The sequence below is a fragment of the Amia ocellicauda genome, unplaced genomic scaffold (assembly GCF_036373705.1).
Source record: "Amia ocellicauda isolate fAmiCal2 unplaced genomic scaffold, fAmiCal2.hap1 HAP1_SCAFFOLD_102, whole genome shotgun sequence".
Classification (NCBI taxonomy): Eukaryota; Metazoa; Chordata; class Actinopteri; order Amiiformes; family Amiidae; genus Amia; species Amia ocellicauda.
Window position 1 is genome coordinate 1 of NW_027102667.1, and position 24,739 is coordinate 24,739.

At 41.0% G+C, this 24,739-nt stretch overlaps 1 non-coding gene across 1 annotated transcript; it reads right to left on the reverse strand.

Moving 5' to 3' along the window:
- Positions 1-7,175: 7,175 nt before the first annotated feature.
- Positions 7,176-7,290, reverse strand: LOC136720257 (U5 spliceosomal RNA). The gene has a single exon (XR_010805422.1). It is a non-coding gene; the product is annotated as a U5 spliceosomal RNA (small nuclear RNA).
- Between the last annotated feature and the right edge of the window lie 17,449 nt (positions 7,291-24,739).

Here is a 24,739-nt window from a genome sequence, read left to right on the forward strand (position 1 = left end):
GAGGTCTTCTTTAGATCAGTGCTTCAGCTCAGAGCTAAAATGCTCTTATCAGAATACACCCAACATAACGCTACACTGGTTAATTCTGTTCTGGGAAAACCACAATCCTGCAGGTTTAATAAGTCTCTCTACACATCAGTCCCTGAGTACCTTCAACCAATGGTCATTTTGACCAATTAAGCCCAAGAATTGAGTCAATTAAGTTGTCAAGGACTACCCAGTGAAGACGTGAACTCACGACTAGGTCACACTGTGAGCTCACCAGAGCAGACATTACACTGAGCTCACTGTGAGCTCACTTAGCGCTTTTCCAGCGACATGGTGCCGGTGCTGGAGCCGGAGCTGCTGCTCGGCCTGGGATCCAGCTGATCTTTTTTGAACCGGCCCGCTTTTCCACCGGTTTTGACGTCACTGGATGTGGGCGTTCCCAAGCATGGAGTAGAAGTGGAGAAACACAGCAATAGTAATCAGCACCGAGGCGACTGCGTCTTTAAACCCCATTTAACATCACAATCAAACTCATTCCGCGTCTATGGCAAATCGTAACCCTAATGTTACAAATGTTCCCTAAATATGTGTTTTGCAGAATACACAAGCAAACGTTATGGAATATCAGCATTTTATCGACACACATGATAGAACTTATTGTTCTTTAACATTGATGAGAATAATTAACATGAATAAACTTACTGCTGAAGATGTAACCCTTACCCAGTGGCTAACCCTAACTATGTTACAAATGTTCCCTAAACACTTATTTTGCAGGATCAATAAAAAATTGTTAGGATTTTTTAAACTTTTACTGACACACATAGTTAATAGCAATGTGTTATAACTTTACCGAAAATAATAATCTGTATATCTTTAATTGTTTAGACGTTATTAAGATATAATGCATCTTTCACATAGGGAACATTTGTAACATGTTAGGAAAAACAAACAAATGATTTGAAAATATTCATAATCATACAATTTGTCAGGCTTCATAAGAATGGTATTTATAACATACTCTGTAAAAATCAAGCAAATAGCATTTGTGGTTCACGAGAAAATATATATATATATATATATATAATCAAAGCTATCAGACTATAGCAGCCGGTGTATGAAGACACATACGATTATACAGCATTATTTGGCAGCTTCGCAAGACCTAATTTGAAACGTTGTTGGTAAGTTAGATAATTAGTGGGGACCCTCTATTTGCAGTTCTTCCCCTCCATAATTGCTAAAATAAAGTTTTACTGACATTTTATTGACCCTACCACTGCATAGGGCACATCTGTAACATGAACGCTACTGAATGGCACATACATTGAAAACTACGGAGAACTGAGACAAATCCACTTTACACTTCGTAAATAATCTTAAAACGTTTCCAACCAAGGCAACACCCACTTGAAATACGTTCATTCTCATTTTTGGTAAACAAAAAGAGAGATTGTTACATATGTTCCCTATGATGCATCTACAGAGAGAGAGAGACAGACAGACACTAACTCTCTCTCTCTCTCAGCTGGGAGTGTGTGGGAGGGGTCTGCAGTGAGCGGGAGTGCTGCTGAGAGCTCTGTCCTTTGGCTGCGTTTTTTTGTTGCTTTACTTTTTTCAGTTTGTTTATTTTGTCTTCTGTTTTCAGTGCTTTTCTTATTGTGGGGGAACAGGGGAGGGGAGGGGGGAGTACCGGTAGTTCTTCCCGGGTCGGGGGGTCGGACCCCCTGAATGCGTCTTTTGAAAAACTGACCCGACGCCATGGAGTCAAGATCGCTCCGGTGCAGTTCTGCCCCCTAGAGCAGTGTGTGTTAGCGGTTGGGGAGGTAGCAGGGTGTGAAAATATCAAGTCTGCTGCCATTGTTATCTTCTTAAAAACCACTGATCTGCTCAATCAGCTAGTGGCTAATGGCACAGTGTTAGACGACACTTTCACCCCGGTGTTGCCGCTCGCTGCTCCTGCCCGGAAGGTAACGCTGTCTAACGTCCCTCCGTTCATCCGCACCGGCTCGGGCAGCTGATGTCCGGCATTAAGAGGGTCCCGCTGGGCTGCAAAGCCCCGCAACTGAAACACGTCGTGTCCTTCCGAAGGCAGCTGTATATGATCCTCAATAACATCAATGAGGATCTTAATGTCATTTTTAAATTTAAGATCGACAATACCGACTACGTCGTGTTCGCTACTTCGGAATCCATGAAGTGTTTCAGGTGTGGGAGCGAGGGGCATGTCATGAGGAACTGTCCCGAGCAGGACAGGGAGCGGGAGGAGGAGCGGGGCGACGCGGGGAGGAATAGAGACACCGGCCCGCAGCCACAGATGCAGCGGGCAGACAGAGATCGAGCCCCGGCGGAGGAGACAGTCGCCGGTCGGACCGATGGTACCACTGATGCCGTGACGGGGGAAGAGCTGCCCGGAGGCGATGACGCACAGCTGGGGGACGGGGTCGAGGCAGCGGGGGATAGTGACGACCGAGACGCCGGGGGGAGATGGTGTTGAGGCGGTGCACGGGGCGCTGGTTAGTGACGAGGAACAACCTCAGCAGCCAGCAGACGGGCGGACAGACACACAGGGTGTAGCCGAGGAGGAGGCAGGGCCAGGCTCGGCGGTACAAGCCGAGGCGCCGGGTGGAAAAAACGCACTAAGAAGGTGCTGGGAGGGAGCACGGACGGTGTTGGTAAATAGTGGCAGTAAAAGAAGTGGTGGCACAGTAGTGAAGCTGGGGTAGCGAGCGGCTTGGTGGGGAAAGGTCCGGCTACACGCTGGAGCATCGCGGCTCGGAGTGACAGTGAGGGCGGCTTCACGGATTCCTCTCTCGCCTCCTCGTCCTCGGTGAGTCAGAGCTGCAGTGAAGGATATCAGGAGGTTTTTAGAGAAAACGAAGGGAAAGAGGTCTGTTGTAGTGGAGCAGTTTTTCCCAGATCGTGCACGCCTGCTGGCCTCTATTAAGTTTTTACAGAAACCCTGACCTATCAATTTGTACAACACTCACTGAAAACCATGGTTGGGGTCAATTCCTGTTTTTCAATTCCAATTCCTCCTACAAATCAATTCAAAATTGCAATTACTTTTTGCATTCACAGAATATTCTTTATTGGAATTGAATTGAAAAGGGAATTAAAAATTGAATTGGAATTGACCCCAACCCTGTTGAAAACAAAACAAAAAATACAGATCTGGTTCTTCAAATCTTCACTCTGGTTTCATTCTGTGTCGTAGTTCATTTATCTTGCTGTTAATTGCACCACCAATTACACTCTTTGGGGTACTGGGCAATTTTTTCAAGGTAGCCCCTAAAAAACATGTATCACATAGATTTAATGACTTGCACATAGATATATAAAAATCTTTTAATAAACATACCACATATCTTTGAGAAGGGTTCATTAGTTACATATTGCCACAGTAAATCAACATTTTTGTGTGTGGGTGTATTTAAACGTTTTGGTGTATGCTCTTAAACTTGTCTTACACTAGTTCATAGTAAAATCTGTACTTGGCGAAGCAGCTATGCAAAGGCAGTCTTTTCTCCATTAATACCTTGCTTAAGCATTACATTGATGTGGCACAACTGGACTGAAATGTGAAGTATTTGCTCAAAAGTCAAATTTAAATGAGACATGAAAGTTTATATTGTCAAGGATCCCATGGCACTATTCATTATTATTATGTATTAATATGTCTGAAGCATTAATCCAAGGTGATTTACAAGGTGTTGTTGAAAGAGTGACGTGGCTGAATTCTAAGTCAGGCTTCCCTCAATCAGGTCTAACAAATTTGTTATGACTCCACCTTTACTGCTGTGTAGTAATCTGCTGGTACAAAATGGCTGCACCCCAGAGGGTGGTGGGTGAAGTGAGTCTGTAGAGCACTTCGGGATCTTTCCAGCTGCTACATGTAAGGTATTATTATTTATTAATAAATTAACTCTAGTCTCTGAAACTAAAACAAAGGCCAAAGGAACATTTCAAATGCTAACCCTTTGTGTTCTATACAGTTAAAAAGGAGAGTTAGAAATTTTGTACAACAGCATTTACATACCATATATGGCTTCCACCTTTAAGCGATCCAGAGGTGTCTTTTTCTCCGAAGTTGGATCTCTCTTGCTGCCACCACCACGAAGATTGCTCTTTAATAATGTTGGAAAGTCAAAGACAGCAACCGTCAGGGTTCTTGCATATGACGTATTCGTGCTGCACCTCTCTGCAAGGATCCAGGACAGTTTGTCAATGTAAACTCCAGTGCCTGGGAATATTTCCACCTAAAAGACAATGGTAAATAAAAAACAAGTTTATCCCCAAACTATTCTTATATTATGTTAAGTGGAATACATTATCAGTAAGGCTGTGATTTTGTTACAGAAATGTGTTATTAAAGACCACAGTATGTCTCAATTCTAAGTTTATTAATTTACAGACATAATAAAGTCAGTGAATCTGTGACACCCATAATTCAATTACATTCTTATTATCAACTATAACTATGAATATAACTGATAATGTAGCATCATTAGATTGTTTACAACCAATATTTGTTTTCAATATATATATTTTTACCTTGTCTTTGTAATATTGTAGACCAAGAGTGTTACACCTGTTTTGGTGATTCTTTGTCAGATTCAGAACAATTTGCTGTGGGGCTGTCAGAACCACTTGATGGTGACACACTTTTGTCTTCATCGCTGATAAATGTGGCTTTTGTTACAATTTTTTTCAGATTGTCCAAAAGGTCTGGAATCTCTGGAGAAAAAAACCTTAGTATTAAATGATAATCATTTCTAGTAATATATTTAATACAAAGTGAAAACAAAACCATCAATGCCTGCAATTATACTTGAGAGACTTGCTCTATGTTATTGGCAAACTGACCTTTTTGTGGGTCATTAACATTAGCTACGAAAAAAATAAAAGAGATAAAATACAAGAATTACCAGGTCTAATGTAATGCATATAGTCATTAATGTAGGATTATGAAGTTATGTTGAAAAACTTTATTTAATAATCAGTATTATTAAACTATTAGACAGTGCACATTAAGAGTCTGTATTGTGGTTCTAGATTACTTCAGTATGATCAACTATAATACATTACTCTGGAATCTAAATTACTGAAGAATAACATTTATCAAGGTAAGGAATTATTTGCTATAAATAAAAAAACTTACCATCAACCATACGGTTTCGAAGACATTGGTTTTCATTTTTAAGTCTTGTGTTTTCCTTTTCGAGCTGCTTAACTTTTTGCTGTAGCTCAACTTCACTGGACTCTTTAAATGTCTGTAGAATATGACGGGATCTAATTCTTGAAGCTCCATCGGTTTTCTTTCTTATTTTGTGCTGTATTCAGAGAGGAAAAGAGTTTAAAATGAAAATATATATATATATATGAATATGATTAAAAAAAAACAATCCTGCAATACATTTATTTAATATTTGCAGTAATTATCTCACCGGTAACTGTGGTTCATCAAGGTCACTATCATCTGAAATTTGAAGTTTTTTGTTTGGTTTAGGTACTCTCTTCATTTTAGGACAGGGCATTTTTGTTAGGTCATTAAGTTTTCTTCTTAGTTCGCCTTCTTTTCCTAAAATAAAAATAAAATAAATAAAACCCTGCATTATGTCCACAGATATTTGGGGATTATATTTATTTGTCATAAAAATACTGTGCTTTGACCATACAAATTAAGATGAACAGCCAACACTGAATCAAAACTGAAGTTAAATTATATCTGGTTTAATTTATTTTGTGATTTGGGGGATTTTATTGTAAAGCACAACACACAATAAATCGTTCTTACAAATGTCAGTCAAGTATGACGAGTTTTTAGCGCCCTCACCACCACCTACCATGTTATAAGAGTATGTTAGAAGTACAACACATTAATAACTTAAACATTCATTTCAAATATACTGTGATTGTATATATCAAATAGCATGTAAAGACTTTAATGTTTTTTTTTTAAATAAACATTGTTACCAGTCATAATGATCTGCGCTTCATGGACAGGCCATCCACCTTTTGGAGGTTTGTTCGTGTCTCTCCACTCTGCTCTGAAGTTTCGAGTCGTCTCTTCGTCATCATCAGCAATGCTGAATAAATCAAAATTGCGAAAGCAAGCAGTGGGAATCACGCTGTAAGAGTCTTTGTCGACCCCGCTTTCCCACTTCACCAACGCGTGCATCACCGCCATACTACCTTCACCTTCTCGTCCGTTTTTTCTGCGCCTTTTTCCCCCGACAAGTCACGGCACAAAAAACAGTCCCGCTCTGCATTCTGGTACTTGGCGTTCTTAATAACACCAACAGGGTGTAATCGCATAGACCACTCGAGCATAAAGTACTACATATCCCATCTGTTACAGTTTTTTTTCATCTTCTGAAACTGCAATTTAGCACTTTCAACTGTTTCTTAGTGATTCCTAGAATTACTAACCGGTATTGTAGTCAATGTGTTTATAACCTTTTTTGTTTAACGATTTGTGTGTTATCCTATGGGATCCCATGGTCTTTGATTTGGTCACGGAAGTGATTTGTCTTTGATTTGTTGATCTAGAGTTGAATTTTAATTAGTTTTTCCCTTTTGTATAATTAGTGTAGTGCTACATTTAGTCTTTGTTTTTAAATAAATTTGACAATTTATATCTTTGGAATTGTTGTCTGCGTCCAATTATTACAGAAATTGAGTTCTACAAGACTCCAGGATTCGTGATAAGGTGATACTATGAATTCACTTCTTTAATTGAAATGTATAAGTGTACCTTACGCTACATATATGTATGTATGTATGTATGTATGTCCAATTGCTTTGACAATACAAATGAATTGAATTGAGAGGGGGAGAGAGAGAGAGAGAGAGAGAGAGAGAGAGACAGACAGACAGACTGACAAACAGAAAAACAGACAGACACAGACACACACACACACAGAGCCAGCCAGCCAGCCAGCTCAGCGATGACATCACGAGCCTCTCTCAGCTGACTGCTATGACATCACAGAGCACGTACATTCCGTTGCTTGCCGTCTGTCAACCACTCAGTCACTGCCAGCCAGACTGGCTGGCTGGCTGGATGGGGGGGCTGCTTGCTGCTGCTGCGTACCTTAGCAAGCTTATTTGCTTGACCGGCCTTCCTACTCCTCTGCCCACATGCCCACCTATGCCCGATCTGCTGTTCACCTGGATCACAGCTCCGCCCCAACAAGGCAGAGCCCCCCAAGAATGGTACAAACTCACCCACGATCCCCTCCACGGAAAGCTTTAGCAAAAGGCAAAAGCGTTATACGTAATGAAGAGGAACCCGAGTCCAAGACGCATCCGACCAGCCATACATATTTGTGTGTATTAAAGATCACATTTTCTTACATTTAGTTTTTCTGTACTTTATTACATCTTATTGTGATTTATAAAAGTATTGTTTCTTTTCCATATGTATGTATGTATGTGTGTGTGTGTGTGTGTGTGTGTGTGTGTCTGTCTCTGTGTGAAAGTTAGTGTGTGTGTCTGTACGTGTGTGTGCCTGTCTCTGTGTGAAAGTGTGTGTGTGTGTGTGTGTATATGTCTCTCTGTGAAAGTGTGTGTGTGGGTGTGACAGTGTGTGTGAGTGTCTGTCTGTCTGTCTGTCATGTAACTCGCACATCTGTGAGGGCACCATTTTTGCAGAAGAGATGTACACATTTTGGAGCAACATATGCTGCCATCCAGACATCATCTTTTCCAGTGACGTCCCTGCATTTTCAAACAGATCACATTTTATTACACTTTGTTTATCTGTACTTTATTACATTTTATTGTGATTTATACTTGTAATGTTTCTTTTCCATATATTTGTATGTACAGTGGGGGAAAAAAGTAATTGATCCCCTGCTGATTTTGTACGTTTGCCCACTGACAAAGAAATGATCAGTCTATAATTTTAATGGTAGGTGTATTTTAGCAGTGAGAGACAGAATAACAACAAGAAAATCCAGAAAAATGCATTTCAAAAAAGTTATAAATTGATTTGCATGTTAATGAGGGAAATAAGTATTTGACCCATTTTCAATGCCCTGGCTTAGGGAAGGAGGTTCTCACCCATGATTTGACGGTACATGGCCCCGTCCATCGTCCCTTTGATGCGGTGCAGTTGTCCTGTCCCCTTAGCAGAAAAACAGCCCCAAAGCATAATGTTTCCACCTCCATGTTTGATGGTGGGAATGGTGTTCTTGGGGTCATTCCTCCTCCTCCAAACACGGCGAGTTGAGTTGATGGCAAAGAGCTTGATTTTGGTCTCATCTGAGACCACTTTCACCCAGTTCTCCTCTGAATCATTCAGATGTTCATTGGCAAACTTCAGACGGGTCTGTACATGTGCTTTCTTGAGCAGGGGGACCTTGCGGGCGCTGCAGGATTTCAGTCCTTCACGGCATAGTGTGTTACCAATTGTTTTCTTGGTGACTATGGTCCCAGCTACCTTGAGATCATTAACAAGATCCTCCCATGTAGTTCTGGGCTGATTCCTCACCGTTCTCATGATCATTGAAACTCCACGAGGTGAGATCTTGCATGGAGCCCCAGACTGAGGGAGACTGACAGTTATTTTGTGTTTCTTCCATTTGCGAATAATCGCACCAACTGTTGTCACCTTCTCACCAAGCTGCTTGGTGATGGTCTTGTAGCCCATTCCAGCCTTGTGTAGGTCTACAATCTTGTCCCTGACATCCTTGGACAGCTCTTTGGCCATGGTGGAGAGTTTGGAATCTGATTGATTGATTGCTTCTGTGGACAAGTGTCTTTTATACAGGTAACGAGCTGAGATTAGGAGCACTCCCTTTAAGAGAGTGCTCCTAATCTCAGCTCGTTACCTGTATGAAAGACACCTGGGAGCCAGAAATCTTGCTGATTGATAGGGGATCAAATACTTATTTCCCTCATTAACATGCAAATCAATTTATAACTTTTTTGAAATGCGTTTTTCTGGATTTTCTTGTTGTTATTCTGTCTCTCACTGCTAAAATACACCTACCATTAAAATTATAGACTGATCATTTCTTTGTCAGTGGGCAAACGTACAAAATCAGCAGGGGATCAAATACTTTTTTCCCTCACTGTATGTATGTATGTATGTATGTATGTAAGTGTGTGTGTGTCTGTCTCTGTGTGAAAGTGTGTGTGTGTGTCTGTCTGTGAAAGTGATTGTGTGTGAAAGTGTGTGTGTGTGTGTGTGTGTGTGTGTGTGCGTGTGTCTGTCTGTGAAAGTGTGTGTTTGTGTGTGTATGGGTGTGACAGTGTGTATGAGTGTCTGTCATGTAACTCGCACATCTGTGAGGGCACCATTTTTGCAGAAAGAGATGTACACATTTTGGAGCAACATATGCTGCCATCCAGACATCGTCTTTTCCAGGGACGTACCTGCATTTTTCAGCAGGATAACGCCAAACCACATTCTGCCCAGATTTCAAGTGCATGGTTGCATAGGCAGAGAGTGCGGGTGCTAGCATGGCCTGCCTGCAGTCCTGACCTGTCTCCGAATTGAGAATGTGTGGCGCACTATGAAGTGCAAATTAAGACAACGAAGGCCCTGTGCAGTTGCGCAGCTGAGGAAATGCATAATGGATGAATGGGGGAAAATCCCGCTTGCTAAACTTAACCAAGTGGTGTCTTCAGTGCCCAAGTGCTTAATAAGTGTTATTAAAAGAAAAGGTGATGTTACATAGTGGTAAACAGTCGACTGTCCCAACTTTCTTGGTTTCTTTTCACTGCTAATGAGATGCTGTAGAGTGAGTTAGTTATATTGCTTTCAGGAGCTCTAATCGTATTGATGAGTTCATGCAGCATTTGTAATTGAATTTCAAAAAGAAATCTTTGCTGTCTGGCCTGTGTGTATGAGATGTACTCTGTCAATCTTTGGCTAACAACTGAAACATTGGTAGAACAGAAATGGCAACATAAAAAAGAAAAGTACATTTTAAAAGAGCACATTAAATAGGATGAATATACAGTTTTTTACAATCACTTTGTCACTAATTTCAGAACCTTGATGTCATTTTTCAAAACTCTAGACACAAAACTCAAAACGGTCATCACTTGTAACACAGGCTGTCCAATGTTCAAAACATTGCATTGTGCATTCATATCTTTAAAGAAACCTAGCACTTGCAGACTTGTTGGTTCAAATAACTCATTTATCATGAAATACCATAGTAACATAGTAACACAGAAGATACCGATAGTTTCACTGTGTAGTTGTTCGTACAATCATTAAATATTGTAGTACAAAATATGTGATACATGTTTCATTATGGTACTACACATAAATACATCACTGTAAAAGGACTAGTAGAGAGAATACTACAGACACAGTGGAATCATTGAACAAAATCTGAAATGTATTGATGCAATACAATCAAATCACACCATAGGTTTCTTTGAATCCATGCAAAAATAATTAGCTACAAAAACGAACAAAACTACAGTAAAATGTCAACTGCAGTGTTCCTCACCTGGCTTAGTGTAAAAAGCAAAACAAAGGATTGATTACTGTACTTCTAAATTTCCATCAGCCCTGTGTTCAGGTTCAGGTTCTCACAACCATTTTTCACAAGAGGCATCTTGAAACTGAACATACCTGAACATACTCAGTCATCAGCTGCTTCACTCTGTCTGCATTTCTTTCAAAAGGCACACTATACTCTGTGCTACACATTGGTATGCAGTATACAGTCATTTGACAATTGAGAGTAGCCTAATGTTTAGTGCATGCTGAAGACTTGCCGCTTCTCAGTACGGACATTTCTGATGATTGAGGCCACAGTTGATCCTGAGTTGATTCTGAGGTTTGATTGAATCATTGTAGCTGCCTCAGTCATGGTCATGCCATGATTTACAACATGTTCTACAACTATTTCTCGGATTTCACTGGACACTATTTGCTGTTGCTGCCGCTGTCTGGTCCGTGGCCTTGTCCTCTACCACGTTCCCCCAACACCTCTCAAATGAGGCCCATGGCTGCCTCTCTGGTGAGGCCTAAGCCCTCCTCTATGACGAGGCCCACGACCACCTCTCAGAAGGGGTGCATGTCCCCTTCCATTCCTTTGACCACCACGTCTTCCTCCTCCCACTGCTTGACCTCTATTGTGACCTGGATGACCTGCCGGCTCCATGTTATCACTGTGTTGCTCGGGTGGATAGCACTCATTTCACTCGATACTCGTACCACAATGTGAAATCAATCATCAATAACCAGTTGGCAGTATTGGAAAAGCAATTACAAGGGCCTGCATACATACAGTAATGTCAAATCTGATGTGGAAGAACAATCATCTTCAACCAGGTTGGAGCGTTAGTTGCAATGCCTTTAATACACGCAGCGTGGAGAGGAACAGTGACTCAAGAAGATCCCAAAGTCGCTCTGCCTTCATTTTAACAGTCAGAGCTTTTATACACAAAAATCAAAGAGCTGGTTATAATCAGAAAGTCATTACTATGTTATCTTAAAAGTTAGCTAAGCAGAATTTATATCATTATAGGACAGAGTTCATAGATCAACACATGGATTAGGGAGCAGGCACTTCAATCATACTGTTTGACATTGTCTCCAAGATTCTCATCGTAAATAACAAGCAGAAATCAAACTACCTTCTGGCCTGACCTTCTAGCTTGACCTTATCTTTCTTAAGTATACAAGAGAGAAAAACAGGTATTAGAGAAAGAATTTCTAACTTTCCTTCCACACTGAAAACATGGTGTGGAAAAGTGCTACATGATGATGAATGATGATGAAATATTACATCCATAGATAATGTAGTCCAACTGGTTCATGCTCCTCGGTTATTGGTGTCAATGGATCTCATTATCCTGAAACTTTCATGATCGAAACATGGAATACTGTTCGTCAGTTTCCATAAAACTATGAATTAAGAGTAATGCAACAGTCACTTATCATTTTGAGCAGCTGTATCAATTGATAGTTAGATCTTTGTAATGAAATGAATAGACAGTGATCTCAGATGTAATGTGTGAATTGCATTTTGAAATGGTAATACTTTGACGTTAAGTTGTATCATTTTAGTTCAATGAACAAATGATCTGAGGTTGATGTGTATTGTATCCAAGCAATTGAAAAATGTGCATTTTGATCATCGGGTGTGAGTTTAGTGTCTAGAGTTTTGAAAAATGACATCAAGGTTCTGAAATGAGTGCCAAAGTGATTGTAAAAAAGTGTAATATCAGGGGACAGTGGCTATTACTGATCTGGCCTTCCGTGGCCTCTGTATTAATGTAACAGGTCACATTGTATGTGTACACTGATACTTGATAGTATAATATAGTACAAGTAAAAAACATACATAGGTATCATAGAAGTATTTTGCAGAAATGATTAAGGATAGTTATCAAAATGGAGAGGAAATGCTAAATCCAGTCTCCCCAGGCTGAGCTTCTATTGCTACACCTGCTAAGTGGATGCTGGCCCCACTATATGGATAGAGCCACACCAAGTACAAGAGTCTCCCCATTGCTATTTATATCTCCCTATCCAGTCTTCTATACGTGTCAGGTATACAAGTGTGTGTGTGTGTGTGTGTGTGTGTGTGTCTGTCTGTCTGTCTGTCTGTGAAAGTGTGTGTGTGTGTGTGTGTGTGAAAGTGTGTGTGAGTGTCTGTCTGTCTGTCTGTCATGTAACTTGCACATCTGTTAGGGCACCATTAATGCAGAGATGTACACATATTGTTTATTTTCCATATATATGTATGTATGTATGTATGCATGTCCAATTGCTTTGACAATACAAATGCACTGAATTGAGACAGAGAGAGAGAGAGAGAGAGAGAGAGAGGTGCTAAGGCACATTTGTAACATAAATTAGGGAACATTTGAAACATGCTTAGGGAACATTCATAAGAACATAAGAACATAAGAACATAAGAAAGTTTACAAACGAGAGGAGGCCATTCGACCCATCATGCTCGTTTGGTGTCCATTAATATCTAAGTGATCCATGGATCCTATCCAGTCTATTTTTAAATGTTCCCAAACTTTCAGCTTCTACCACTTTCCATCTTGAATGCCTTGAAGCCCAATTTCCATTTGTTGTCCCCTGGTGCGTGTGTCCCTGCTGATCTGGAAAAGCTCCTCTGGTTTGAGGAACCTTTCATGATTTTGAAGACTTGGATCAAGTCCCCACGTAATCTCCTCTGTTCCAGGGTGAAAAGGTTCAGTTCCCTCAGTCTCTCCGAGTAGGACTTTCCCTTCAGACCTGGAATAAGTCTGGTTGCTCTCCTCTGAACTGTCTCTAAAGCAGCAATATCCTTCTTGAAGTGTGGTGCCCAGAACTGTACACAGTATTCCAGATGAGGTCTAGCGCATTGTACAGTCTTAACATTACTTAAATTCTACACTTTTGACGATATACCCTAGCATTCTGTATGCCTTTTGTATTGCTTCCCCACATTGTTTGGATGGAGAAAGTGAATCCACATAGATTCCTAGGTCTTTCTCATGCATTACTTCATCTAGATCTGTACCTCCCATAGTGTAATTATAGTGGACATTTTTGTTTTACTGCATGTATTACCTTGCACTTGTCCACATTGAATTTCATTTGCCAGGTGTCAGCCCACAACTGAATTTATCTAAGTTCCTCTGAATAGCATGTGCTGCCAAGATTGTATCTGCTAAGCCACATATTTTAGTATCATCTGCAAATTTGACAAGGTTGCTAAGTATCCCAGAGTCCAGATCATTAATATAGATTAGAAAAAGCAAAGGCCCTAGTACTGATCCCTGTGGAACTCCACTAACAACCTCACTCCAGTTAGAAGTGACTCCTCTAATCTGTTTCCTATACATCAACCAGTTCATAATCCATCTACTTACATTACCCTGAATGCCTACAGCTTCCAATTTGAGGATCAGTCTTTGGTGTGGAACCTTATCAAAAGCTTTTTGGAAATCTAAGTATATCATATCATATGCTTTCACGTGATCTACAGCTGCAGTTGCATGTTCAAAAAAATGTATTAAGTTAGTAAGACATGATCTGCCTCGTCTAAACCCATGTTGACTATCTCCAAGAATATGGTTTTCATTGAGATGCTCCTCTATTTTCTGTCTAATCATTTTTTCCAACATTTTACAGGTGATGCAGGTGAGACTGATTGGTCTGTAATTTCCTGGCTCAGTTTTGTCCCCTTTCTTGTGGATTGGTATGAAATTTGCTGTCTTCCAGTCAGTGGGAACATCCCCTGTTCTAAGTGTCATTTGAAATAATCGAGTTAACGGCCTATACATAATTTCCCTCATTTCTTTAAGTACTGTTGGAAATATCCCATCTGGCCCAGGTGATTTGTTTGATTTTAATTCTGCTAGTCCCTTTAGTACCTCCTCCTCATTTATCCTGATCTCTCTTAGGGTTTGACTGGATTGATTGTCAACCTGTGGCATGTCATCTGTTTTTTCTTTTGTAAAAACCTCTGTGAAATACTCATTTAGAATATTTGCCACATCTTGTTCATTTTCCAAGATACCTCCATTTTTGCCCTTTATCTGTTTCACCTCCTCCTTAATTGACCGCTTGCTGTTGTAATTTTGAAAAAAGCTCATTGCATTGGTTGTAGCTCCAAGAGCTATGTTTCTTTCTATTTCCCTCTTTGCTTTCCTGATCCCTTTCTTAAGATCTCTTTGCAGCTCAACATATTCTATGTATTTTGTTTCATCACCATCCCTTTTGTATGTGCTATACAACATTTTCTTCCTCTTTATATTTTTTTGCATGCCTCTGGTTTGTATGTATGTATGTATGTATGTATGTATGTATGTGTGGAAGGAAAGGAAAGGAAGGAAATTCTTTTCTCACAACTGTTTTTCTCTCTTGTATACTTAAGAAAGATAAGGTCAAGCTAGAAGGTCAGGAGGCCATAAGGTAGTTTGATTTCTCTTTGTTATTTACAATGAGAACCTTGGAGACAATGTCAAACAGAATGACCTACGTGCCTGTTCCCTAATACCATGTATAGACCTATGAACTCTGTTCGATAATGATATATGTTCTGCTTAGTTAGCCTTTAAGATAACATAGTAATGACTTTCTAGCATGTATGTATGTATGTATATATATATATATATATATATGTATGAATGTATGTATGTCCAATTGCTTTTGACAATACAAATGAATTGAGAGGGAGAGAGAGAGAGAGAGAGACAGACAGACAGACTGACAAACAGAAAAACAGACACACACACAAACACACACACACACAGAGCCAGCCAGCCCGCCAGCCAGCCAGCCAGCCAGCCAGCTCAGCGATGACATCACGAGCCTCTCTCAGCTGACTGCTATGACATCACAGAGCACGTACATTCCGTTGCTTGCCGTCTGTCAACCACTCAGTCACTGCCAGCCAGACTGGCTGGCTGGCTGGATGTGGGGGCTGCTTGCTGCTGCTGCGTACCTTAGCAAGCTTATTTGCTTGACCGGCCTTCCTACTCCTCTGCCCACATGCCCACCTATGCCTCTACTCCAAGATACTTATACAATAGAAAAACTATGGTAATAATAATATAGCCCAAGACAAAAAATATTAATCTTTCTAGACTGTATTAAAGTTCAGCACTTCGGAAAAATAGAATTATTTTGTATTTCAATAAAACAAAAATTATTACTGGTATCCACACACCCAACCAATGTAAATGTCACGGACGGTGTTAATTAGCTCCTTAATCACCATTACTTATTATATTTATATTTCACTTCACTTTATGCAATATGGCTTGTGTATTTTGTTTGGTTCTATATTGCCATTATTTTGTGTGTTGATTATCTTTCACTTTATTGTTTAATTTGTTATTCACTTAGTATTATTTTGATTGTTTGCACGCGTGCCTTATTATTTTTGTTTCTTCTTTCTTTCACAACTCACCTGGGTCCACCTGCACTCTTCACACGCGTCCCCACTTAATCACCCTGCCCTGGGAGAGGAGAGGATTATCTGCTGTAGTCCACTTTCCAATGTGGGAGGTCTCTGTGGCTCATATCTCATTCAATTATTTATTCATTTATCCTACATCAAGTTTATTTATTTTCCCACGTTTCATTCAATCACCATCAGAAGCTCTCTGTGCTAAAAGTGGCAGCACATTTGTCTCACACACATCAAACTCACCTTTTCCTGCTTCCCAAGCCTTATCAACTTACTCAGACCCTCGTCAACTTACTCAAACCCTCTTCAACTTTGGTTAACATTGCTCTGCATTCTAACAGCTATTCTTTCTCCTATTCTTAATTTCTTACAAGAAATGTATTCAGGTTTTTTTATCAATATGTTTTATTTATATTTATACAGATGTCACTCCATTATTCGTTTATTGAAGTCATATATGTACCTAACAAAATATTAGCCAATAGGCCATTGATCTCAATAATGATTCCCATAATCCTAGGACACCTTCTCTTTTACTCTTCCTTTCCATTCTTACTTTTCTCCTGTAAAGCATTTTATATTACTTGAGCTTACTTATTCTATAGTTGTAATCTTATACTTCTGCGGTATCTTACCCTTTTCCTACATCACTCATCTTAAAACCATGGTCTACTTTGACTTTCATTTCAGGTATTATATGCTAGGCACCAATAACCAAACATTTTCTGAAAGACTGTAACATGTCACCAGACTGTTTACATTCTCCTGCTTTCACAGGCTGTCAGGGCTGCACCAGGCTCTCTTCTAGCCTTTCGTTTCCTTGAATTTGACTTTTGACAGAGCTTGTCCATAACATGATGTTTAACAAACAAATTCTGGTTCTTCTTGTGGAGACACCATGACTATTTATGTATTACTATTATTATCCATCTGTTTATTCAATGTATATTTTGGATTACTTTTCTTATAATAGTCTTTCTTTCTGATTTCTGATGCTTGAGGCACTCTGTATAGAGCCAAAGATCCTCATGAATATGATAAATCTGTTGTTACATTTTTAAATATAATTCTAAAATGATTGCCAAAACATAGACATTTACCTTATATCACCTTCAAACTATACATATTCATAAACACACAAAGCACATACACATTGATATCTAAAGATAATTCAGATATCCGATCTGTGGCATGTTTTATTGACCCTGCAGTGTCTCAAACAGCCCTTATAACTTATTATTTAAGCTTATGATTATTTAGAATAAAATGTCAAATAATCCCACTCGATTATTTCATTATTTCACTATCTCAGTTTTCTTGATCCATTGTGAAAAAGTTCTGTTATTTCCTCCTCATCTGTAGAGGCTACATTAGCCCACTCCCCGGTCTGATATTCTCGTAGTAACTGTATCCAAATGTTGGGCGGACATTTAGCCTTCACGATGATGTGTACATCGTGCGGGTGAAGGAGGTGAATAACCATCTTTTCATCTAGAATATCCCAAATAGTTGTGTTACCCTGGTTTGGTTTTAATTTTGGGAGGGACACCCATATCATTTCTTTTTCTCCTGGGGAGAAGGGGACATGGGTTTTAGTCGTATAGACTATTGATTGACCTTCCTCTTTACTCTGTCTAGTTTTGACTTGCATGGGTGCAGCTGGGACCGTTTTCAGAGCGGTCAGATCTGGATACAATGTATTATTATAACCAAAATCAGTGATTGATTTATATTCCGGATTATATGGGGGAGGAGCGCTAGCAAAACCTCCTTTTTCATATTCCCATGCTTTGCGATCTAAATCATCCCAATCGGGCCTGTCGTCCTCGGAGTGATCTGTGTCGCGACGCGCTGCTAACACGGCAGCACATCGCGCACCTACACCTTCACCTTTTCTGACCACTTTTCTTGCCCTTCTAATTTGCCTTGTAGTTCTATTAATTCTATCGTATTTTTCACAACTTCTTCTCTCAATTCACATTACTGTTTATGATGATCTTCCATTTCTGTTATTTTCTTTTCTTGATTCTCACCAACCTGACACAATATCACAATTCCTTTCTCTGTCTTATCTGGTTGTTGTTGCTTCCACCAGTCCCGGTGCTCCTTCGGAGACCAGTCTTTCTCCCAACTTCCTTCCAACATTTTCTTCTCTACATTCTGTTTTTTTATTTCTCAAAAAACCAATAATGCTGGTGTCACTCACTGTGACGATTTATCTGAAATATTACATTATTATATATTATTTTATGTATATATATTATAATAAAAACAAACACTCCAGTAAGGTACGGACACCCGTACATGACACTGGCTAAGGTAAGGGAACCCATAAACAACCATAAGCACCCCCGGACCTAGGACAGACTGTAACTTGCTAACTTGCTAACTTGCTAACTGTTTTGTTTGCTTCACATCGTTTGCTGCTAGTTGCATGCCAAACGAGTTCGTTCTGTCCAAAATATAAGCTTTTTTCTTCTAATAAACTCAATAAAAATACAGTGCACTAGCAACTATTTCCCTTTCAAAAGTTGTAGTCCCGTTTCAGTTAAAACAAAATGTGTTCTTCAAACAAAGAAAATACTTGTGTTTCTTTTCCCTCTTTACCTGCTCTTATCACAAAGCTTCTCAACACAATCTCAGGTGCAGGTGCACTCTGCGCTATCCTTTGCCCGAGCTTTGTCCAGGAAAACTCACTGTAGCCATCTTAGTTCAACACGGGCTCTCCTTACCTGCGAGTCACACGGGTCCAGTTCACTTTGCAAGTGAACAGTCTCTTCTCAGAAACAATAAGGAAACTTGGAAAGAAACACAATCCCAGGTCGGTGTTAAAAAAAAGTTCTTTGTTTTCATATTAAAAGAAAACATTTGTATTTTCTCTGCACACTTCACAGCTCCAATTAGCACACTCAACTAATCCCTGCCCCCCTCAGAACCGTCACTAAAGAAAGGTACTCACAGTCATTTTAAATATGACATCCTGTAGTGTTTCATTTCAAAATATGATCTTATTATCACTTGAACCAAATAAATCCTTTGACCCACTAATACCAAATTACAGTTATGGGGGCCACAGATGTGATTTGAAAATACGATCTTCCATGTCTTTCTGTTGTGTTTTGACCTGGGGATCTGTAATTGTCCAAGTGGCTACTGCACATGTACTTATTTAATATTAAATGTGTTATTTAATTAGGCTTGGTTCTGGTGAGCATGTACAAGACGTCAGCTTTTTAAATAACTGTGTGTATTGGATCATACACATTTTAGAAATACTCTCTCAAACTTCCCGCATTGGTACCTCACCAGGGAGGTAGAAAACAGCAATAGCATTGAAAAAGTGTGATTGTAGTTCTGCTCTTCTGCAATATATTTCTACAATATCTTTAACATCTTCTTTAACATTGTTTTAAAGGCTGGGACCAATATGGTGGAATATCTCCAACACACGGACATTGAGAGACTCGACCCCTTTGTGCTGCTGCTCAGAGACCAACTCTCAGTTGTCTCTGAGTAGGCTATGGATCAACTTCCTTTCCTAATATGAAGGAGACCATGGATACAAAACCTATGAAAAACAGGTGATTATTGTTATTCTTCTCATTATAAACTACTTAATACATCTCTCCCATAAAGTACAACAGGATAGTGGTGACGTCATTCAGGATTGGATTGCCATTGGTCAAAAGCCCTCTGAGAGAAATTGTGTGGCGACACTCCACACTCTTAGAAGAAATTGTTCTGCACAGAACCATAAAGGGTTCCTCGAGTAATCGCTCTGGTGGATCCCTTTATGGTTCTATGTAGAACCCCTTCAAAGGGGTTACATGAAGAACCCCCAAACATAGCGTTCTACACAGAACCATTCGTTTTAAAATGTTATATATAGAACCCATTCAAAAGGGGGACACGTGCTATACCTGAATTTGTTTTCCAAATACAATCTTTAAAAAATGTATGAGTTCATATATACAAACACACATACACAACGTAGAAATCGCACTACTAGTGAAGTAACTTCATTTACATTATATGCCACAACTCCTCAATTTGGAACGCAAAAACAAGACATCTGATGTAAAAGTGTAAACTAATTACGAACAGCACTTTTGATTTTTATCTTCAATTCAGGGGCTACTTATTCGAACAGTAAACTGTATTCTCTCTTCAGAGTGACTGGAATGTTTTTGCCTACATTCAACTTAAATATGAAAGTTTCCAAAAACGGCATAGTTTTCTTTAAGGCTATTCAATGCCAAACACAAAATTCTCTCTGCTTTCAGTGCTTGTCCTTCAGCACAATTACACAGGTTCATGATGTTCTCATTTCAATACATTGTTTTCTTATTTAAACTATTTGACTTTGAGCTTACATTGAGAATAAAATCACTTTTGCAAGTAAAACCTGGCCAAGAAAGGAAGCAGCACTACAATAAAACAATACACAGAATACAAAGCAGTTCCTTCAAAAGTGAAAGTGATAAAGAGTGATGTCTGTCAGTAAATTACGTTGAGATACATATTGGTTATTTTGAATTAGGAGTCCAACTTCAATAACTTCTATTAACAAGCCAAAATACAGATCAGAATTACGGGTAATTGAAAATAATATGTAGCGCCTAGGTAAGCTTGGATGTGTTCAGAGAAACACTAAAAACGGACCTTCCTCACACCCGTCTTGTTGAGGTGGACGTGGTCATACAGGTGATGTGGCTGGATGTCTCAGTGGTGTGCCAGGTGGACGTTGGGGAGGAGGGCACATCTTCGGGATACTTCTGCGTTGATGGCCTGGATGATGTGCAGGGGCACGTCTGTGCGGGGCAGCAGTGTGGAGATGGTGATTTTGGCAGTTTGGAATTCCTCTGTGGCTTTCTTTGCCACCTGTCTCAGGGCTGAGGCCACATCGCCCCTGCGGGCACTCAGGTCGTTAGTGCCGGTGTGGATGAGGATGTGTTTGACCTGGCACAGCCTCCTCTTGGAGAGCAGCTCCAGGGCTCTCTGTGCTGTCGGGCACCAAAGCTTTTTCACTTTTCGCCCAGGGAAGAGGCGCCTCTCATCCAGGAACTTCCCATTGGAGTCGCTCAGAATGACCACCTCTGTGTTGACCTGCCACTCCGGGTTTTGCGTCGGGAGTGGTGGGGGCAGCGGGTGTGTTTTAGGGGAGTGGCGTTTCAGGGGTTTGTGTATTAGTGGCAGGTCTGGTGATAGTGGGGGTGTCAGGAGTGGTGGGGAGTGTGGGTGGATCAGTGGGTGCGTCAGTGGGTGCGTCAGGGGTTGTAGGTGTTGTGGGGTCAGTGCAGTGCAGTCTCTGTGCTCCTCTCTTAGCTTCTCCAGCTGGCTCTGCAGGCTCCTCAGCTGGCTGTGCTGGGGTGTCCTGGTCAGCTCCTCCCTCGCTCTGTGCAGCTCCGTCCTCAGGGTTTGGCTCTGCTCCTCCTGGTCTCTTACTGCTGCTCTCAGCTTATGGATCTCAGCCTTGTGGTGCATCTTTAGTCCCTGAACTCCGCAAACTTCAGCTCCAGCACTGATAGGCATTCCTTTAGTGTTTTAATGTTGCTGGAGAGTTTTGGGGAGACAGGGGGGCAGTCTGTGGGAGATGGGGCACTGTCTGGCTCCGTGTGGCTGGGGGCAGACTGCAGGGTGGCCGGCTCTGGCTCTTGTTTCTCTACCTCAGTCTGCTGCTTTGAGGTGTGGAAGCCGAGAGATAATTGGTCCAGGCTGCTCTCGCTGTCCTGCACCATGATGGTCCCGTTGTGGTATACATTAAAAGTGAGCATCACACTGTCTGTGTCTTTCTCTACCAGCACTGAGATCTGCCTGCCTCTGCTAATGCCCCTCTTGTTGTTATTGGGGTATGTCTGGCACAGGGTTTTGTGAAAGGCGGTGGGGTACTGAGTGTAGAACAGTAGATTGTTCTTGACCCTGTTTTCTCCTTTACCGGTGTAGTCTAGGATGAGGGTCTCAGGAGATGCTCTCATCACAGCTTGTTTGTAGTCCTTCTTAGCCTGTGCAGAGCGAATGTCTTCAGGGTATCGGATTTCAAAAGGCAGCTCTGCAGTCAGACTGCTGTTCGATAGATTTGTATCAGTCTCAGTGGCAGTTGGGCTCTCTCCTACTGTCACTCTATTCAAATTGGAGCTCTGCATTTTCATTGGCTGAGTCAACTACTGAGAATGCTTATTTATTTTATTAATACATATTTTTATGTTTAATTATTTGTCTCTATAGGTGAAAGGTCTTACCTCCAATTCTTGTCTTCAGCTTTTCTTTTCTGACTTTTCTTCCTGAACTGTCTCTCTGCTTTCTTCTTTTTGTGTTTCTCTTAAAATTATTATTTTTTGAATACTTTTTCTTCTGAATTTCCATTCCATGTCTTCTGTGTATGTTTATAGTGCTATATATTCATTTGTAAATGACAAATTAAATCCGCTTATGTATAAAAACAAATGTTTTTTAGGAGCTCATATTCCTCTCTCTCTCTCTCTCTCTCTCTCTCTCTCTCTCTCTCTCTCTCTCTCTCTCTCTCTCTCTCTCTTTCTCTCTCTCCCTCTCAATTCAATTCATTTGTATTGTCAAAGCAATTGGACATACATACATATACATACATACATACATACATACATACATACATACATACATCTACACGGAAAATAAATAATAGAATTATGAATCACAATAAGATGTAATGAAGTACAGAAAATTAAAATGTAAAAAAATGTGATCTTTAATACATACAAATAAAGAAAATAGGTTTACTATTTCCAGATTCCTTTTTTGAAATACAATGACATGCATAACAAACAAGTATTTACATTATATTTACAGCCGGTGCTCGTGTGTCACTGTGTCCCTCAGGCTGTGGTAGGCGCTGACATATTGGGCAGCCAGGGTGGCTGTGTGTCCCTCCCCCAGGAGGACTGGCGTTTTTCTTTTTTCTCAGTTTTGTCACAGGTTGGGTGGGCATCCATTATGTTGTTACAGAATTTGTCCCTTATTTTGGGCTAAAGCTTTCCGTGGAGGGGAACGTGGATCAGTTTGTACCATTTTTGGGAGAATCTGCCTTGTTGGGGCGGAGCTGTGACCAGGTGAACAGCAGATCGGGCATAGGTGGGCATGTGGGCAGAGGAGTTGGAAGGCCGGTCAAGCAAATAAGCTTGCTAAGGTACGCAGCAGCAGCAAGCATCCCCCACATCCAGCCAGCCAGCCAGTCTGGCTGGCGGTGACTGAGTGGTTGTCAGACGGCAAGCAACGGAATGTACGTGCTCTGTGATGTCATAGCAGTCAGCTGAGAGAGGCTCGTGATGTCATCGCTGAGCTGGCTGGCTGGCTGGCTCTGTGTGTGTGTGTGTATGTCTGTGTGTGTGTGTGTGTGTCTGTTTGTCTGTTTTTCAGTCTGTCTGTCTCTCTCTCTCTCTCTCTCTCTCTCTCTCTCTCTCTCTCTCTCTCTCCCTCTCAATTCAATTCATTTGTATTGTCAAGGCAATTGGACATACATACATGCATACATGCTAGAAAGTCATTACTATGTTATCTTAAAGGCTAACTAAGCAGAACATATATCATTATAGAACAGAGTCCATAGGTCTACACATGGTTTTAGGGAACAGGCACGTAGGTCATACCGTTTGACATTGTTTCCAAGGTTCTCATCGTAAATAACAAACAGAAATCAAACTAGCTTCTGGCCTGACCTTCTAGCTTGACTCTATCTTTCCGCCTTATATACTTGGTGAATAATTGAGGAAGTAGCACCAAGTGACCACATTAGGCTGCCTGAGGGTTTCTGGGGAGTGTAGTTGTCTAGGGTCGGTTTTCTTCCCTAGAGTGCAGACCTTGCAGCAGACCTGGCCTGACATATCTGCCATGTATGACCCTGCCCCTTGGTTTGTCCCACATCCTCCCCCCCAGCTGCGACCCCATAGGTCGAGCGACAGCCGCAAAAAAGCATGCACCCGGGACAGCCCATCAACATTCCCCATGGCCTTCCCTGGCCTGTGCTGCAGGGTGAAATGAAAATGTTGGAGACTCAAAAACCACCTCATCACACGGGCATTCCTGTCTTTCGAACGATGCATCCAAGTGAGGGGGGCATGGTCAGTGATCAGGGTGAAGTGCCTGCCCAACAAATAGTATCGAAGACTGTCCAAAGCCCACTTCACTGCCAAACATTCTTCTTCAACTACCAAATAATTTATTTCATTGGATTCCAACTTTCTGCTAAGGAACAACACCGGGTGTTCGTGATCACCCATTCTTTGGGACAAAACCACTCCGATCCCCACCTCAGAGGCGTCCGTCTGGACTATAAATTCTTTCTGAAAGTCAGGTACCATTAAAACGGGGTTGCGGCAGAGCGCCTCCTGTAGGCTCCGGAAAGCCCGGTTTGCTGTATCACCCCATCTAACCATATTGGGTTCTGTAGCCTTAGTCATATCAGTCAGAGGGGCCGCTAAGGTAGCATAGTTGGGAATAAACCTCCGGTAATACCCAGTTAACCCTAAAAATGCCCTAACCTGCTTTTTATTGACAGGCCTAGGCCAAGAGTTTATGGCTTCAACCTTGGATATTTGGGGTTTCACCATACCCCTCCCTACTGTATAGCCCAAGTATTTGGCCTCTTCCAACCCCAAATTGCATTTGGTTGGATTAGCCATCAGGCCTGCTGCATGTATTGAATCCAATACCGCTTGGAGCTGAGACAAATGTGATTCCCAATCTGGACTGTGAATGACCACATCATCTAAATATGCTGCCGCATACGTCCTGTGTGGTCTAAGTATGTGGTCCATCAACCTTTGAAAGGTGGCAGGAGCACCATGCAGGCCAAAGGGCATCACTGTGTAGTGAAACAGACCATCTGG